This window comes from Musa acuminata, chromosome BXJ1-1 (genome assembly GCF_036884655.1).
Source record: "Musa acuminata AAA Group cultivar baxijiao chromosome BXJ1-1, Cavendish_Baxijiao_AAA, whole genome shotgun sequence".
Taxonomy (NCBI): Eukaryota; Viridiplantae; Streptophyta; class Magnoliopsida; order Zingiberales; family Musaceae; genus Musa; species Musa acuminata.
Genome location: NC_088327.1, coordinates 26,881,126 through 26,896,154, shown reverse-complemented (window position 1 = coordinate 26,896,154; position 15,029 = coordinate 26,881,126). Strand labels below are relative to the sequence as shown.

The 15,029-nt window shown below is 56.9% G+C and overlaps 29 non-coding genes across 29 annotated transcripts; all 29 read right to left on the bottom strand.

Moving 5' to 3' along the window:
- Positions 1-258: 258 nt before the first annotated feature.
- On the bottom strand, positions 259-377 carry LOC135588800 (5S ribosomal RNA). Its single transcript, XR_010476481.1, has one exon. It is a non-coding gene; the product is annotated as a 5S ribosomal RNA (ribosomal RNA).
- A 350-nt stretch (positions 378-727) lies between these two features.
- LOC135589910 (5S ribosomal RNA) lies at positions 728-846 on the bottom strand. Its single transcript, XR_010477322.1, has one exon. It is a non-coding gene; the product is annotated as a 5S ribosomal RNA (ribosomal RNA).
- Positions 847-1,196: 350 nt separating this feature from the next.
- LOC135592860 (5S ribosomal RNA) lies at positions 1,197-1,315 on the bottom strand. The gene has a single exon (XR_010479273.1). It is a non-coding gene; the product is annotated as a 5S ribosomal RNA (ribosomal RNA).
- Positions 1,316-1,665: 350 nt separating this feature from the next.
- Positions 1,666-1,784, bottom strand: LOC135588764 (5S ribosomal RNA). The gene has a single exon (XR_010476461.1). It is a non-coding gene; the product is annotated as a 5S ribosomal RNA (ribosomal RNA).
- Positions 1,785-2,134: 350 nt separating this feature from the next.
- LOC135588720 (5S ribosomal RNA) lies at positions 2,135-2,253 on the bottom strand. The gene has a single exon (XR_010476433.1). It is a non-coding gene; the product is annotated as a 5S ribosomal RNA (ribosomal RNA).
- Positions 2,254-2,603: 350 nt separating this feature from the next.
- LOC135588806 (5S ribosomal RNA) lies at positions 2,604-2,722 on the bottom strand. The gene has a single exon (XR_010476483.1). It is a non-coding gene; the product is annotated as a 5S ribosomal RNA (ribosomal RNA).
- A 350-nt stretch (positions 2,723-3,072) lies between these two features.
- Positions 3,073-3,191, bottom strand: LOC135592852 (5S ribosomal RNA). The gene has a single exon (XR_010479271.1). It is a non-coding gene; the product is annotated as a 5S ribosomal RNA (ribosomal RNA).
- A 350-nt stretch (positions 3,192-3,541) lies between these two features.
- On the bottom strand, positions 3,542-3,660 carry LOC135593852 (5S ribosomal RNA). The gene has a single exon (XR_010479851.1). It is a non-coding gene; the product is annotated as a 5S ribosomal RNA (ribosomal RNA).
- Positions 3,661-4,010: 350 nt separating this feature from the next.
- Positions 4,011-4,129, bottom strand: LOC135588803 (5S ribosomal RNA). Its single transcript, XR_010476482.1, has one exon. It is a non-coding gene; the product is annotated as a 5S ribosomal RNA (ribosomal RNA).
- A 350-nt stretch (positions 4,130-4,479) lies between these two features.
- Positions 4,480-4,598, bottom strand: LOC135592850 (5S ribosomal RNA). Its single transcript, XR_010479269.1, has one exon. It is a non-coding gene; the product is annotated as a 5S ribosomal RNA (ribosomal RNA).
- A 350-nt stretch (positions 4,599-4,948) lies between these two features.
- LOC135588683 (5S ribosomal RNA) lies at positions 4,949-5,067 on the bottom strand. The gene has a single exon (XR_010476407.1). It is a non-coding gene; the product is annotated as a 5S ribosomal RNA (ribosomal RNA).
- A 350-nt stretch (positions 5,068-5,417) lies between these two features.
- On the bottom strand, positions 5,418-5,536 carry LOC135588796 (5S ribosomal RNA). The gene has a single exon (XR_010476480.1). It is a non-coding gene; the product is annotated as a 5S ribosomal RNA (ribosomal RNA).
- A 350-nt stretch (positions 5,537-5,886) lies between these two features.
- LOC135592847 (5S ribosomal RNA) lies at positions 5,887-6,005 on the bottom strand. The gene has a single exon (XR_010479268.1). It is a non-coding gene; the product is annotated as a 5S ribosomal RNA (ribosomal RNA).
- Positions 6,006-6,355: 350 nt separating this feature from the next.
- On the bottom strand, positions 6,356-6,474 carry LOC135593178 (5S ribosomal RNA). Its single transcript, XR_010479439.1, has one exon. It is a non-coding gene; the product is annotated as a 5S ribosomal RNA (ribosomal RNA).
- A 350-nt stretch (positions 6,475-6,824) lies between these two features.
- Positions 6,825-6,943, bottom strand: LOC135592844 (5S ribosomal RNA). Its single transcript, XR_010479266.1, has one exon. It is a non-coding gene; the product is annotated as a 5S ribosomal RNA (ribosomal RNA).
- Positions 6,944-7,293: 350 nt separating this feature from the next.
- On the bottom strand, positions 7,294-7,412 carry LOC135588646 (5S ribosomal RNA). Its single transcript, XR_010476379.1, has one exon. It is a non-coding gene; the product is annotated as a 5S ribosomal RNA (ribosomal RNA).
- A 350-nt stretch (positions 7,413-7,762) lies between these two features.
- Positions 7,763-7,881, bottom strand: LOC135588597 (5S ribosomal RNA). The gene has a single exon (XR_010476347.1). It is a non-coding gene; the product is annotated as a 5S ribosomal RNA (ribosomal RNA).
- A 759-nt stretch (positions 7,882-8,640) lies between these two features.
- On the bottom strand, positions 8,641-8,759 carry LOC135588556 (5S ribosomal RNA). The gene has a single exon (XR_010476331.1). It is a non-coding gene; the product is annotated as a 5S ribosomal RNA (ribosomal RNA).
- Positions 8,760-9,109: 350 nt separating this feature from the next.
- LOC135593231 (5S ribosomal RNA) lies at positions 9,110-9,228 on the bottom strand. The gene has a single exon (XR_010479462.1). It is a non-coding gene; the product is annotated as a 5S ribosomal RNA (ribosomal RNA).
- A 350-nt stretch (positions 9,229-9,578) lies between these two features.
- Positions 9,579-9,697, bottom strand: LOC135588511 (5S ribosomal RNA). The gene has a single exon (XR_010476308.1). It is a non-coding gene; the product is annotated as a 5S ribosomal RNA (ribosomal RNA).
- A 350-nt stretch (positions 9,698-10,047) lies between these two features.
- LOC135590559 (5S ribosomal RNA) lies at positions 10,048-10,166 on the bottom strand. Its single transcript, XR_010477972.1, has one exon. It is a non-coding gene; the product is annotated as a 5S ribosomal RNA (ribosomal RNA).
- A 350-nt stretch (positions 10,167-10,516) lies between these two features.
- On the bottom strand, positions 10,517-10,635 carry LOC135591376 (5S ribosomal RNA). Its single transcript, XR_010478495.1, has one exon. It is a non-coding gene; the product is annotated as a 5S ribosomal RNA (ribosomal RNA).
- A 350-nt stretch (positions 10,636-10,985) lies between these two features.
- On the bottom strand, positions 10,986-11,104 carry LOC135588470 (5S ribosomal RNA). The gene has a single exon (XR_010476284.1). It is a non-coding gene; the product is annotated as a 5S ribosomal RNA (ribosomal RNA).
- A 350-nt stretch (positions 11,105-11,454) lies between these two features.
- LOC135588794 (5S ribosomal RNA) lies at positions 11,455-11,573 on the bottom strand. The gene has a single exon (XR_010476479.1). It is a non-coding gene; the product is annotated as a 5S ribosomal RNA (ribosomal RNA).
- Positions 11,574-11,923: 350 nt separating this feature from the next.
- On the bottom strand, positions 11,924-12,042 carry LOC135592842 (5S ribosomal RNA). Its single transcript, XR_010479265.1, has one exon. It is a non-coding gene; the product is annotated as a 5S ribosomal RNA (ribosomal RNA).
- Positions 12,043-12,392: 350 nt separating this feature from the next.
- Positions 12,393-12,511, bottom strand: LOC135593181 (5S ribosomal RNA). The gene has a single exon (XR_010479442.1). It is a non-coding gene; the product is annotated as a 5S ribosomal RNA (ribosomal RNA).
- A 385-nt stretch (positions 12,512-12,896) lies between these two features.
- On the bottom strand, positions 12,897-13,015 carry LOC135593826 (5S ribosomal RNA). The gene has a single exon (XR_010479840.1). It is a non-coding gene; the product is annotated as a 5S ribosomal RNA (ribosomal RNA).
- A 759-nt stretch (positions 13,016-13,774) lies between these two features.
- On the bottom strand, positions 13,775-13,893 carry LOC135588433 (5S ribosomal RNA). Its single transcript, XR_010476260.1, has one exon. It is a non-coding gene; the product is annotated as a 5S ribosomal RNA (ribosomal RNA).
- Positions 13,894-14,278: 385 nt separating this feature from the next.
- Positions 14,279-14,397, bottom strand: LOC135593056 (5S ribosomal RNA). The gene has a single exon (XR_010479379.1). It is a non-coding gene; the product is annotated as a 5S ribosomal RNA (ribosomal RNA).
- Positions 14,398-15,029: the final 632 nt, after the last annotated feature.

Sequence of the window (15,029 nt, the reverse complement as noted above, 5' to 3'; positions counted from 1 at the left end):
TCACGAACGATCAGGAAATCCCTATTGGAAGCTCTCTCCGAGCCCTAGCCCAACGACCGCGTATCGGTCACGGCAAGCTCGCGCCGAAACCATCGGCACTTTCTCGAACGATCTCGGAATCGCTATTGCGACCCCAATCCCGAAAGCTCTTTCCGAGCCCCACGATACTGACTGCGTAGCGGTCACGGCAAATTCCGTGCCCGAAAACAATCGTCTCGGAGGTCTACGGGAGATGTTTCGTATCTCGGGATGCAAAAAGAAGTGCAACACGAGGACTTCCCGGGGGGTCACCCATCCTAGTACTACTCTCGCCCAAGCACGCTTAACTTCGGAGTTCTGATGGGATCCGGTGGTTTAGTGCTGGTATGATCGCACCGGTTTCGGGTGCTTCGTCCCTCGCCTATGTGCACGTCGCGGCCGGCGCATCAACGTCCGGAGCCTCTTGCCCGTCACGAAACCGCCGGTGCTTTCTCGAACGATCACGAAATCCCTATTGCTAGCTCTCTCCGAGCCCTAGCCCAATGACTGCGTATCGGTCACGGCAAGCTCGCGCCGAAACCATCGGCACTTTCTCGAACGATCTCGGAATCGCTATTGCGACCCCAATCCGGAAAGCTCTTTCCGAGCCCCACGATACTGACTGCGTAACGGTCACGGCAAATTCCGTGCCCGAAAACAATCGTCTCGGAGGTCTACGGGAGATGTTTCGTATCTCGGGATGCACAAAGAAGTGCAACACGAGGACTTCCCGGGGGGTCACCCATCCTAGTACTCCTCTCGCCCAAGCACGCTTAACTTCAGAGTTCTAATGGGATCCGGTGGTTTAGTGCTGGTATAATCGCACCGGTTTCGGGTGCTTCGTCCCTCGCCTATGTGCACGTCGCGGTCGGCGCATCAACGTCCGTAGCCTCTTGCCCGTCACGAAATTGTCGGCGCTTTCACGAACGATCAGGAAATCCCTATTGGAAGCTCTCTCCGAGCCCTAGCCCAACGACCGCGTATCGGTCACGGCAAGCTCGCGCCGAAACCATCAGCACTTTCTCGAACGATCTCGGAATCGCTATTGCGACCCCAATCCCGAAAGCTCTTTCCGAGCCCCACGATACTGACTGCGTAGTGGTCACGGCAAATTCCGTGCCCGAAAACAATCGTCTCGGAGGTCTACGGGAGATGTTTCGTATCTCAGGACGCAAAAAGGAGTGCAACACGAGGACTTCCCGGGGGGTCACCCATCCTAGTACTACTCTCGCCCAAGCACGCTTAACTTCGGAGTTCTGATGGGATCCGGTGGTTTAGTGCTGGTATGATCGCACCGGTTTCGGGTGCTTCGTCCCTCGCCTATGTGCACGTCGCGGCCGGCGCATCAACGTCCGGAGCCTCTTGCCTGTCACGAAACCGCCGGTGCTTTCTCGAACGATCACGAAATCCCTATTGCTAGCTCTCTCCGAGCCCTAGCCCAATGACTGCGTATCGGTCACGGCAAGCTCGCGCCGAAACCATCGGCACTTTCTCGAACGATCTCGGAATCGCTATTGCGACCCCAATCCGGAAAGCTCTTTCCGAGCCCCACGATACTGACTGCGTAGCGGTCACGGCAAATTCCGTGCCCGAAAACAATCGTCTCGGAGGTCTACGGGAGATGTTTCGTATCTCGGGATGCAAAAAGAAGTGCAACACGAGGACTTCCCGGGGGGTCACCCATCCTAGTACTACTCTCGCCCAAGCACGCTTAACTTCGGAGTTCTGATGGGATCCGGTGGTTTAGTGCTGGTATGATCGCACCGGTTTCGGGTGCTTCGTCCCTCGCCTATGTGCACGTCGCGGCCGGCGCATCAACGTCCGTAGCCTCTTGCCCGTCACGAAATTGTCGGCGCTTTCACGAACGATCAGGAAATCTCTATTGGAAGCTCTCTCCGAGCCCTAGCCCAACGACCGCGTATCGGTCACGGCAAGCTCGCGCCGAAACCATCGGCACTTTCTCGAACGATCTCGGAATCGCTATTGCGACCCCAATCCCGAAAGCTCTTTCCGAGCCCCACGATACTGACTGCGTAGCGGTCACGGCAAATTCCGTGCCCGAAAACAATCGTCTCGGAGGTCTACGGGAGATGTTTCGTATCTCGGGATGCAAAAAGAAGTGCAACACGAGGACTTCCCGGGGGGTCACCCATCCTAGTACTACTCTCGCCCAAGCACGCTTAACTTCGGAGTTCTGATGGGATCCGGTGGTTTAGTGCTGGTATGATCGCACCGGTTTCGGGTGCTTCGTCCCTCGCCTATGTGCACGTCGCGGCCGGCGCATCAACGTCCGGAGCCTCTTGCCTGTCACGAAACCGCCGGTGCTTTCTCGAACGATCACGAAATCCCTATTGCTAGCTCTCTCCGAGCCCTAGCCCAATGACTGCGTATCGGTCACGGCAAGCTCGCGCCGAAACCATCGGCACTTTCTCGAACGATCTCGGAATCGCTATTGCGACCCCAATCCGGAAAGCTCTTTCCGAGCCCCACGATACTGACTGCGTAACGGTCACGGCAAATTCCGTGCCCGAAAACAATCGTCTCGGAGGTCTACGGGAGATGTTTCGTATCTCGGGATGCAAAAAGAAGTGCAACACGAGGACTTCCCGGGGGGTCACCCATCCTAGTACTCCTCTCGCCCAAGCACGCTTAACTTCAGAGTTCTAATGGGATCCGGTGGTTTAGTGCTGGTATGATCGCACCGGTTTCGGGTGCTTCGTCCCTCGCCTATGTGCACGTCGCGGTCGGCGCATCAACGTCCGTAGCCTCTTGCCCGTCACGAAATTGTCGGCGCTTTCACGAACGATCAGGAAATCCCTATTGGAAGCTCTCTCCGAGCCCTAGCCCAACGACCGCGTATCGGTCACGGCAAGCTCGCGCCGAAACCATCGGCACTTTCTCGAACGATCTCGGAATCGCTATTGCGACCCCAATCCCGAAAGCTCTTTCCGAGCCCCACGATACTGACTGCGTAGTGGTCACGGCAAATTCCGTGCCCGAAAACAATCGTCTCGGAGGTCTACGGGAGATGTTTCGTATCTCAGGACGCAAAAAGGAGTGCAACACGAGGACTTCCCGGGGGGTCACCCATCCTAGTACTACTCTCGCCCAAGCACGCTTAACTTCGGAGTTCTGATGGGATCCGGTGGTTTAGTGCTGGTATGATCGCACCGGTTTCGGGTGCTTCGTCCCTCGCCTATGTGCACGTCGCGGCCGGCGCATCAACGTCCGGAGCCTCTTGCCTGTCACGAAACCGCCGGTGCTTTCTCGAACGATCACGAAATCCCTATTGCTAGCTCTCTCCGAGCCCTAGCCCAATGACTGCGTATCGGTCACGGCAAGCTCGCGCCGAAACCATCGGCACTTTCTCGAACGATCTCGGAATCGCTATTGCGACCCCAATCCGGAAAGCTCTTTCCGAGCCCCACGATACTGACTGCGTAGCGGTCACGGCAAATTCCGTGCCCGAAAACAATCGTCTCGGAGGTCTACGGGAGATGTTTCGTATCTCGGGATGCAAAAAGAAGTGCAACACGAGGACTTCCCGGGGGGTCACCCATCCTAGTACTACTCTCGCCCAAGCATGCTTAACTTCGGAGTTCTGATGGGATCCGGTGGTTTAGTGCTGGTATGATCGCACCGGTTTCGGGTGCTTCGTCCCTCGCCTATGTGCACGTCGCGGCCGGCGCATCAACGTCCGGAGCCTCTTGCCCGTCACGAAACCGCCGGTGTTTTCTCGAACGATCACGAAATCCCTATTGCTAGCTCTCTCCGAGCCCTAGCCCAATGACTGCGTATCGGTCACGGCAAGCTCGCGCCGAAACCATCGGCACTTTCTCGAACGATCTCGGAATCGCTATTGCGACCCCAATCCGGAAAGCTCTTTCCGAGCCCCACGATACTGACTGCGTAACGGTCACGGCAAATTCCGTGCCCGAAAACAATCGTCTCGGAGGTCTACGGGAGATGTTTCGTATCTCGGGATGCAAAAAGAAGTGCAACACGAGGACTTCCCGGGGGGTCACCCATCCTAGTACTCCTCTCGCCCAAGCACGCTTAACTTCAGAGTTCTAATGGGATCCGGTGGTTTAGTGCTGGTATGATCGCACCGGTTTCGGGTGCTTCGTCCCTCGCCTATGTGCACGTCGCGGTCGGCGCATCAACGTCCGTAGCCTCTTGCCCGTCACGAAATTGTCGGCGCTTTCACGAACGATCAGGAAATCCCTATTGGAAGCTCTCTCCGAGCCCTAGCCCAACGACCGCGTATCGGTCACGGCAAGCTCGCGCCGAAACCATCGGCACTTTCTCGAACGATCTCGGAATCGCTATTGCGACCCCAATCCCGAAAGCTCTTTCCGAGCCCCACGATACTGACTGCGTAGTGGTCACGGCAAATTCCGTGCCCGAAAACAATCGTCTCGGAGGTCTACGGGAGATGTTTCGTATCTCAGGACGCAAAAAGGAGTGCAACACGAGGACTTCCCGGGGGGTCACCCATCCTAGTACTACTCTCGCCCAAGCACGCTTAACTTCGGAGTTCTGATGGGATCCGGTGGTTTAGTGCTGGTATGATCGCACCGGTTTCGGGTGCTTCGTCCCTCGCCTATGTGCACGTCGCGGCCGGCGCATCAACGTCCGGAGCCTCTTGCCTGTCACGAAACCGCCGGTGCTTTCTCGAACGATCACGAAATCCCTATTGCTAGCTCTCTCCGAGCCCTAGCCCAATGACTGCGTATCGGTCACGGCAAGCTCGCGCCGAAACCATCGGCACTTTCTCGAACGATCTCGGAATCGCTATTGCGACCCCAATCCGGAAAGCTCTTTCCGAGCCCCACGATACTGACTGCGTAGCGGTCACGGCAAATTCCGTGCCCGAAAACAATCGTCTCGGAGGTCTACGGGAGATGTTTCGTATCTCGGGATGCAAAAAGAAGTGCAACACGAGGACTTCCCGGGGGGTCACCCATCCTAGTACTACTCTCGCCCAAGCACGCTTAACTTCGGAGTTCTGATGGGATCCGGTGGTTTAGTGCTGGTATGATCGCACCGGTTTCGGGTGCTTCGTCCCTCGCCTATGTGCACGTCGCGGCCGGCGCATCAACGTCCGGAGCCTCTTGCCCGTCACGAAACCGCCGGTGCTTTCACGAACGATCAGGAAATCCCTATTGCTAGCTCTCTCCGAGCCCTAGCCCAATGACTGCGTATCGGTCACGGCAAGCTCGCGCCGAAACTATCGGCACTTTCTCGAACGATCTCGGAATCGCTATTGCGACCCCAATCCGGAAAGCTCTTTCCGAGCCCCACGATACTGACTGCGTAACGGTCACGGCAAATTCCGTGCCCGAAAACAATCGTCTCGGAGGTCTACGGGAGATGTTTCGTATCTCGGGATGCAAAAAGAAGTGCAACACGAGGACTTCCCGGGGGGTCACCCATCCTAGTACTCCTCTCGCCCAAGCACGCTTAACTTCAGAGTTCTAATGGGATCCGGTGGTTTAGTGCTGGTATGATCGCACCGGTTTCGGGTGCTTCGTCCCTCGCCTATGTGCACGTCGCGGTCGGCGCATCAACGTCCGTAGCCTCTTGCCCGTCACGAAATTGTCGGCGCTTTCACGAACGATCAGGAAATCCCTATTGGAAGCTCTCTCCGAGCCCTAGCCCAACGACCGCGTATCGGTCACGGCAAGCTCGCGCCGAAACCATCGGCACTTTCTCGAACGATCTCGGAATCGCTATTGCGACCCCAATCCCGAAAGCTCTTTCCGAGCCCCACGATACTGACTGCGTAGTGGTCACGGCAAATTCCGTGCCCGAAAACAATCGTCTCGGAGGTCTACGGGAGATGTTTCGTATCTCAGGACGCAAAAAGGAGTGCAACACGAGGACTTCCCGGGGGGTCACCCATCCTAGTACTACTCTCGCCCAAGCACGCTTAACTTCGGAGTTCTGATGGGATCCGGTGGTTTAGTGCTGGTATGATCGCACCGGTTTCGGGTGCTTCGTCCCTCGCCTATGTGCACGTCGCGGCCGGCGCATCAACGTCCGGAGCCTCTTGCCTGTCACGAAACCGCCGGTGCTTTCTCGAACGATCACGAAATCCCTATTGCTAGCTCTCTCCGAGCCCTAGCCCAATGACTGCGTATCGGTCACGGCAAGCTCGCGCCGAAACCATCGGCACTTTCTCGAACGATCTCGGAATCGCTATTGCGACCCCAATCCGGAAAGCTCTTTCCGAGCCCCACGATACTGACTGCGTAGCGGTCACGGCAAATTCCGTGCCCGAAAACAATCGTCTCGGAGGTCTACGGGAGATGTTTCGTATCTCGGGATGCAAAAAGAAGTGCAACACGAGGACTTCCCGGGGGGTCACCCATCCTAGTACTACTCTCGCCCAAGCACGCTTAACTTCGGAGTTCTGATGGGATCCGGTAGTTTAGTGCTGGTATGATCGCACCGGTTTCGGGTGCTTCGTCCCTCGCCTATGTGCACGTCGCGGCCGGCGCATCAACGTCCGTAGCCTCTTGCCCGTCACGAAATTGTCGGCGCTTTCACGAACGATCAGGAAATCCCTATTGGAAGCTCTCTCCGAGCCCTAGCCCAACGACCGCGTATCGGTCACGGCAAGCTCGCGCCGAAACCATCGGCACTTTCTCGAACGATCTCGGAATCGCTATTGCGACCCCAATCCCGAAAGCTCTTTCCGAGCCCCACGATACTGACTGCGTAGTGGTCACGGCAAATTCCGTGCCCGAAAACAATCGTCTCGGAGGTCTACGGGAGATGTTTCGTATCTCAGGACGCAAAAAGGAGTGCAACACGAGGACTTCCCGGGGGGTCACCCATCCTAGTACTACTCTCGCCCAAGCACGCTTAACTTCGGAGTTCTGATGGGATCCGGTGGTTTAGTGCTGGTATGATCGCACCGGTTTCGGGTGCTTCGTCCCTCGCCTATGTGCACGTCGCGGCCGGCGCATCAACGTCCGGAGCCTCTTGCCTGTCACGAAACCGCCGGTGCTTTCTCGAACGATCACGAAATCCCTATTGCTAGCTCTCTCCGAGCCCTAGCCCAATGACTGCGTATCGGTCACGGCAAGCTCGCGCCGAAACCATCGGCACTTTCTCGAACGATCTCGGAATCGCTATTGCGACCCCAATCCGGAAAGCTCTTTCCGAGCCCCACGATACTGACTGCGTAGCGGTCACGGCAAATTCCGTGCCCGAAAACAATCGTCTCGGAGGTCTACGGGAGATGTTTCGTATCTCGGGATGCAAAAAGAAGTGCAACACGAGGACTTCCCGGGGGGTCACCCATCCTAGTACTACTCTCGCCCAAGCACGCTTAACTTCGGAGTTCTGATGGGATCCGGTGGTTTAGTGCTGGTATGATCGCACCGGTTTCGGGTGCTTCGTCCCTCGCCTATGTGCACGTCGCGGCCGGCGCATCAACGTCCGTAGCCTCTTGCCCGTCACGAAATTGTCGGCGCTTTCACGAACGATCAGGAAATCCCTATTGGAAGCTCTCTCCGAGCCCTAGCCCAACGACCGCGTATCGGTCACGGCAAGCTCGCGCCGAAACCATCGGCACTTTCTCGAACGATCTCGGAATCGCTATTGCGACCCCAATCCCGAAAGCTCTTTCCGAGCCCCACGATACTGACTGCGTAGCGGTCACGGCAAATTCCGTGCCCGAAAACAATCGTCTCGGAGGTCTACGGGAGATGTTTCGTATCTCGGGATGCAAAAAGAAGTGCAACACGAGGACTTCCCGGGGGGTCACCCATCCTAGTACTACTCTCGCCCAAGCACGCTTAACTTCGGAGTTCTGATGGGATCCGGTGGTTTAGTGCTGGTATGATCGCACCGGTTTCGGGTGCTTCGTCCCTCGCCTATGTGCACGTCGCGGCCGGCGCATCAACGTCCGGAGCCTCTTGCCCGTCACGAAACCGCCGGTGCTTTCTCGAACGATCACGAAATCCCTATTGCTAGCTCTCTCCGAGCCCTAGCCCAATGACTGCGTATCGGTCACGGCAAGCTCGCGCCGAAACCATCGGCACTTTCTCGAACGATCTCGGAATCGCTATTGCGACCCCAATCCGGAAAGCTCTTTCCGAGCCCCACGATACTGGAGATGTTTACGGGAAATTCCGTGCCCGAAAACAATCGTCTCGGAGGTCTACGGGAGATGTTTCGTATCTCGGGATGCAAAAAGAAGTGCAACACGAGGACTTCCCGGGGGGTCACCCATCCTAGTACTACTCTCGCCCAAGCACCGGTTTCGGGTGCTTCGTCCCTCGCCTATGTGCACGTCGCGGTCGGCGCATCAACGTCCGTAGCCTCTTGCCCGTCACGAAATTGTCGGCGCTTTCACGAACGATCAGGAAATCCCTATTGGAAGCTCTCTCCGAGCCCTAGCCCAACGACCGCGTATCGGTCACGGCAAGCTCGCGCCGAAACCATCGGCACTTTCTCGAACGATCTCGGAATCGCTATTGCGACCCCAATCCCGAAAGCTCTTTCCGAGCCCCACGATACTGACTGCGTAGCGGTCACGGCAAATTCCGTGCCCGAAAACAATCGTCTCGGAGGTCTACGGGAGATGTTTCGTATCTCGGGATGCAAAAAGAAGTGCAACACGAGGACTTCCCGGGGGGTCACCCATCCTAGTACTACTCTCGCCCAAGCACGCTTAACTTCGGAGTTCTGATGGGATCCGGTGGTTTAGTGCTGGTATGATCGCACCGGTTTCGGGTGCTTCGTCCCTCGCCTATGTGCACGTCGCGGCCGGCGCATCAACGTCCGGAGCCTCTTGCCCGTCACGAAACCGGCGGTGCTTTCTCGAACGATCACGAAATCCCTATTGCTAGCTCTCTCCGAGCCCTAGCCCAATGACTGCGTATCGGTCACGGCAAGCTCGCGCCGAAACCATCGGCACTTTCTCGAACGATCTCGGAATCGCTATTGCGACCCCAATCCGGAAAGCTCTTTCCGAGCCCCACGATACTGACTGCGTAACGGTCACGGCAAATTCCGTGCCCGAAAACAATCGTCTCGGAGGTCTACGGGAGATGTTTCGTATCTCGGGATGCAAAAAGAAGTGCAACACGAGGACTTCCCGGGGGGTCACCCATCCTAGTACTCCTCTCGCCCAAGCACGCTTAACTTCGGAGTTCTGATGGGATCCGGTGGTTTAGTGCTGGTATGATCGCACCGGTTTCGGGTGCTTCGTCCCTCGCCTATGTGCACGTCGCGGTCGGCGCATCAACGTCCGTAGCCTCTTGCCCGTCACGAAATTGTCGGCGCTTTCACGAACGATCAGGAAATCCCTATTGGAAGCTCTCTCCGAGCCCTAGCCCAACGACCGCGTATCGGTCACGGCAAGCTCGCGCCGAAACCATCGGCACTTTCTCGAACGATCTCGGAATCGCTATTGCGACCCCAATCCCGAAAGCTCTTTCCGAGCCCCACGATACTGACTGCGTAGCGGTCACGGCAAATTCCGTGCCCGAAAACAATCGTCTCGGAGGTCTACGGGAGATGTTTCGTATCTCGGGATGCAAAAAGAAGTGCAACACGAGGACTTCCCGGGGGGTCACCCATCCTAGTACTACTCTCGCCCAAGCACGCTTAACTTCGGAGTTCTGATGGGATCCGGTGGTTTAGTGCTGGTATGATCGCACCGGTTTCGGGTGCTTCGTCCCTCGCCTATGTGCACGTCGCGGCCGGCGCATCAACGTCCGGAGCCTCTTGCCCGTCACGAAACCGCCGGTGCTTTCTCGAACGATCACGAAATCCCTATTGCTAGCTCTCTCCGAGCCCTAGCCCAATGACTGCGTATCGGTCACGGCAAGCTCGCGCCGAAACCATCGGCACTTTCTCGAACGATCTCGGAATCGCTATTGCGACCCCAATCCGGAAAGCTCTTTCCGAGCCCCACGATACTGACTGCGTAACGGTCACGGCAAATTCCGTGCCCGAAAACAATCGTCTCGGAGGTCTACGGGAGATGTTTCGTATCTCGGGATGCAAAAAGAAGTGCAACCCGAGGACTTCCCGGGGGGTCACCCATCCTAGTACTCCTCTCGCCCAAGCACGCTTAACTTCAGAGTTCTAATGGGATCCGGTGGTTTAGTGCTGGTATGATCGCACCGGTTTCGGGTGCTTCGTCCCTCGCCTATGTGCACGTCGCGGTCGGCGCATCAACGTCCGTAGCCTCTTGCCCGTCACGAAATTGTCGGCGCTTTCACGAACGATCAGGAAATCCCTATTGGAAGCTCTCTCCGAGCCCTAGCCCAACGACCGCGTATCGGTCACGGCAAGCTCGCGCCGAAACCATCGGCACTTTCTCGAACGATCTCGGAATCGCTATTGCGACCCCAATCCGGAAAGCTCTTTCCGAGCCCCACGATACTGACTGCGTAGCGGTCACGGCAAATTCCGTGCCCGAAAACAATCGTCTCGGAGGTCTACGGGAGATGTTTCGTATCTCGGGATGCAAAAAGAAGTGCAACACGAGGACTTCCCGGGGGGTCACCCATCCTAGTACTCCTCTCTTCCAAGCACGCTTAACTTCGGAGTTCTGATGGGATCCGGTGGTTTAGTGCTGGTATGATCGCACCGGTTTCGGGTGCTTCGTCCCTCGCCTATGTGCACGTCGCGGTCGGCGCATCAACGTCCGTAGCCTCTTGCCCGTCACGAAATTGTCGGCGCTTTCTCGAACGATCACGAAATCCCTATTGGAAGCTCTCTCCGAGCCCTAGCCCAACGACCGCGTATCGGTCACGGCAAGCTCGCGCCGAAACCATCGGCACTTTCTCGAACGATCTCGGAATCGCTATTGCGACCCCAATCCCGAAAGCTCTTTCCGAGCCCCACGATACTGACTGCGTAGCGGTCACGGCAAATTCCGTGCCCGAAAACAATCGTCTCGGAGGTCTACGGGAGATGTTTCGTATCTCGGGATGCAAAAAGAAGTGCAACACGAGGACTTCCCGGGGGGTCACCCATCCTAGTACTACTCTCGCCCAAGCACGCTTAACTTCGGAGTTCTGATGGGATCCGGTGGTTTAGTGCTGGTATGATCGCACCGGTTTCGGGTGCTTCGTCCCTCGCCTATGTGCACGTCGCGGCCGGCGCATCAACGTCCGAAGCCTCTTGCCCGTCACGAAACCGCCGGTGCTTTCTCGAACGATCACGAAATCCCTATTGCTAGCTTTCTCCGAGCCCTAGCCCAATGACTGCGTATCGGTCACGGCAAGCTCGCGCCGAAACCATCGGCACTTTCTCGAACGATCTCGGAATCGCTATTGCGACCCCAATCCGGAAAGCTCTTTCCGAGCCCCACGATACTGACTGCGTAACGGTCACGGCAAATTCCTTGCCCGAAAACAATCGTCTCGGAGGTCTACGGGAGATGTTTCGTATCTCGGGATGCAAAAAGAAGTGCAACACGAGGACTTCCCGGGGGGTCACCCATCCTAGTACTCCTCTCGCCCAAGCACGCTTAACTTCAGAGTTCTAATGGGATCCGGTGGTTTAGTGCTGGTATGATCGCACCGGTTTCGGGTGCTTCGTCCCTCGCCTATGTGCACGTCGCGGTCGGCGCATCAACGTCCGTAGCCTCTTGCCCGTCACGAAATTGTCGGCGCTTTCACGAACGATCAGGAAATCCCTATTGGAAGCTCTCTCCGAGCCCTAGCCCAACGACCGCGTATCGGTCACGGCAAGCTCGCGCCGAAACCATCGGCACTTTCTCGAACGATCTCGGAATCGCTATTGCGACCCCAATCACGAAAGCTCTTTCCGAGCCCCACGATACTGACTGCGTAGTGGTCACGGCAAATTCCGTGCCCGAAAACAATCGTCTCGGAGGTCTACGGGAGATGTTTCGTATCTCAGGACGCAAAAAGGAGTGCAACACGAGGACTTCCCGGGGGGTCACCCATCCTAGTACTACTCTCGCCCAAGCACGCTTAACTTCGGAGTTCTGATGGGATCCGGTGGTTTAGTGCTGGTATGATCGCACCGGTTTCGGGTGCTTCGTCCCTCGCCTATGTGCACGTCGCGGCCGGCGCATCAACGTCCGGAGCCTCTTGCCTGTCACGAAACCGCCGGTGCTTTCTCGAACGATCACAAAATCCCTATTGCTAGCTCTCTCCGAGCCCTAGCCCAATGACTGCGTATCGGTCACGGCAAGCTCGCGCCGAAACCATCGGCACTTTCTCGAACGATCTCGGAATCGCTATTGCGACCCCAATCCGGAAAGCTCTTTCCGAGCCCCACGATACTGACTGCGTAGCGGTCACGGCAAATTCCGTGCCCGAAAACAATCGTCTCGGAGGTCTACGGGAGATGTTTCGTATCTCGGGATGCAAAAAGAAGTGCAACACGAGGACTTCCCGGGGGGTCACCCATCCTAGTACTACTCTCGCCCAAGCACGCTTAACTTCGGAGTTCTGATGGGATCCAGTGGTTTAGTGCTGGTATGATCGCACCGGTTTCGGGTGCTTCGTCCCTCGCCTATGTGCACGTCGCGGCCGGCGCATCAACGTCCGTAGCCTCTTGCCCGTCACGAAATTGTCGGCGCTTTCACGAACGATCAGGAAATCCCTATTGGAAGCTCTCTCCGAGCCCTAGCCCAACGACCGCGTATCGGTCACGGCAAGCTCGCGCCGAAACCATCGGCACTTTCTCGAACGATCTCGGAATCGCTATTGCGACCCCAATCCCGAAAGCTCTTTCCGAGCCCCACGATACTGACTGCGTAGCGGTCACGGCAAATTCCGTGCCCGAAAACAATCGTCTCGGAGGTCTAATTCCGTGCCCGAAAACAATCGTCTCGGAGGTCTACGGGAGATGTTTCGTATCTCAGGACGCAAAAAGGAGTGCAACACGAGGACTTCCCGGGGAGTCACCCATCCTAGTACTACTCTCGCCCTAGCACGCTTAACTTCGGAGTTCTGATGGGATCCGGTGGTTTAGTGCTGGTATGATCGCACCGGTTTCGGGTGCTTCGTCCCTCGCCTATGTGCACGTCGCGGCCGGCGCATCAACGTCCGGAGCCTCTTGCCCGTCACGAAACCGCCGGTGCTTTCTCGAACGATCACGAAATCCCTATTGCTAGCTCTCTCCGAGCCCTAGCCCAATGACTGCGTATCGGTCACGGCAAGCTCGCGCCGAAACCATCGGCACTTTCTCGAACGATCTCGGAATCGCTATTGCGACCCCAATCCCGAAAGCTCTTTCCGAGCCCCACGATACTGGAGATGTTTACGGGAAATTCCGTGCCCGAAAACAATCGTCTCGGAGGTCTACGGGAGATGTTTCGTATCTCGGGATGCAAAAAGAAGTGCAACACGAGGACTTCCCGGGGGGTCACCCATCCTAGTACTACTCTCGCCCAAGCACCGGTTTCGGGTGCTTCGTCCCTCGCCTATGTGCACGTCGCGGTCGGCGCATCAACGTCCGTAGCCTCTTGCCCGTCACGAAATTGTCGGCGCTTTCACGAACGATCACGAAATCCCTATTGGAAGCTCTCTCCGAGCCCTAGCCCAACGACCGCGTATCGGTCACGGCAAGCTCGCGCCGAAACCATCGGCACTTTCTCGAACGATCTCGGAATCGCTATAGCGACCCCAATCCCGAAAGCTCTTTCCGAGCCCCACGATACTGACTGCGTAGCGGTCACGGCAAATTCCGTGCCCGAAAACAATCGTCTCGGAGGTCTACGGGAGATGTTTCGTATCTCGGGATGCAAAAAGAAGTGCAACACGAGGACTTCCCGGGGGGTCACCCATCCTAGTACTACTCTCGCCCAAGCACGCTTAACTTCGGAGTTCTGATGGGATCCGGTGGTTTAGTGCTGGTATGATCGCACCGGTTTCGGGTGCTTCGTCCCTCGCCTATGTGCACGTCGCGGCCGGCGCATCAACGTCCGTAGCCTCTTGCCCGTCACGAAATTGTCGGCGCTTTCACGAACGATCAGGAAATCCCTATTGGAAGCTCTCTCCGAGCCCTAGCCCAACGACCGCGTATCGGTCACGGCAAGCTCGCGCCGAAACCATCGGCACTTTCTCGAACGATCTCGGAATCGCTATTGCGACCCCAATCCCGAAAGCTCTTTCCGAGCCCCACGATACTGACTGCGTAGCGGTCACGGCAAATTCCGTGCCCGAAAACAATCGTCTCGGAGGTCTAATTCCGTGCCCGAAAACAATCGTCTCGGAGGTCTACGGGAGATGTTTCGTATCTCAGGACGCAAAAAGGAGTGCAACACGAGGACTTCCCGGGGGGTCACCCATCCTAGTACTACTCTCGCCCTAGCACGCTTAACTTCGGAGTTCTGATGGGATCCGGTGGTTTAGTGCTGGTATGATCGCACCGGTTTCGGGTGCTTCGTCCCTCGCCTATGTGCACGTCGCGGCCGGCGCATCAACGTCCGGAGCCTCTTGCCCGTCACGAAACCGCCGGTGCTTTCTCGAACGATCACGAAATCCCTATTGCTAGCTCTCTCCGAGCCCTAGCCCAATGACTGCGTATCGGTCACGGCAAGCTCGCGCCGAAACCATCGGCACTTTCTCGAACGATCTCGGAATCGCTATTGCGACCCCAATCCGGAAAGCTCTTTCCGAGCCCCACGATACTGGAGATGTTTACGGGAAATTCCGTGCCCGAAAACAATCGTCTCGGAGGTCTACGGGAGATGTTTCGTATCTCGGGATGCAAAAAGAAGTGCAACACGAGGACTTCCCGGGGGGTCACCCATCCTAGTACTACTCTCGCCCAAGCACCGGTTTCGGGTGCTTCGTCCCTCGCCTATGTGCACGTCGCGGTCGGCGCATCAACGTCCGTAGCCTCTTGCCCGTCACGAAATTGTCGGCGCTTTCACGAACGATCACGAAATCCCTATTGGAAGCTCTCTCCGAGCCCTAGCCCAACGACCGCGTATCGGTCACGGCAAGCTCGCGCCGAAACCATCGGCACTTTCTCGAACGATCTCGGAATCGCTATAGCGA